The sequence below is a fragment of the Scyliorhinus canicula genome, chromosome 6 (assembly GCF_902713615.1).
Source record: "Scyliorhinus canicula chromosome 6, sScyCan1.1, whole genome shotgun sequence".
Lineage (NCBI taxonomy): Eukaryota > Metazoa > Chordata > Chondrichthyes > Carcharhiniformes > Scyliorhinidae > Scyliorhinus > Scyliorhinus canicula.
Window position 1 is genome coordinate 14,267,391 of NC_052151.1, and position 818 is coordinate 14,268,208.

Sequence of the window (818 nt, forward strand, 5' to 3'; positions counted from 1 at the left end):
AGCGAGGGCGGGGTGGGCCGAGGGCGAGGGGCCCGGGCCGAGGGCGAGGTGGCCGAGGGCGAGGGGCCCGGGCCGAGGGCGAGGTGGGCCCAGGCCGAGGGCGAGGTGGGCCCGGGCCGAGGGCGAGGTGGGCCCGGACCGAGGGCGAGGTGGGCCCAGGCCGAGGGCGAGGTGGGCCCAGGCCGAGGGCGAGGTGGGCCCGGGCCGAGGGCGAGGTGGGCCAAGGGCGAGGTGCCCGGGCCGAGGGCGAGGTGGGCCCGGGCCGAGGGCGAGGTGGGCCAAGGGCGAGGGGCCCGGGCCGAGGGCGAGGTGGGCCCGGGCCGAGGGCGAGGTGGGCCCGGACCGAGGGAGAGGTGGACCCGGACCGAGGGCGAGGGGCCCGGGCCAAGGGCGAGGTGGGCCTGGATCGAGGCGAGGTGGGCTGAGGGAGAGGTGGGCCTGGTCGAGAGAGCTAGGTGGGCCTGGTCGAGAGAGCCAGGTGGGCCTGGGCGAGAGAGAGCCAGGTGGGCCTGGTCGCGAGAGCCAGGTGGGCCTGGGCAAGAGAGTGCCAGGTGGGCCTGGGCAAGAGAGCCAGGTGGGCCTGGGCGAGAGAGCCAGGTGGACCTGGGCGAGAGAGAGCCAGGTGGGCCTGGGGGAGAGAGAGCCAGCTGGGCCTGGTCGCGAGAGTGCCAGGTGGGCCTGGGCGAGAGAGCCAGGTGGGCCTGGGCGAGAGAGCCAGGTGGGCCTGGGCGAGAGAGCCAGGTGGGCCTGGGCGAGAGAGCCAGCTGGGCCTGGGCGAGAGAGAGCCAGCTGGGCCTGGGCGAGAGAGAGCCAGGTGG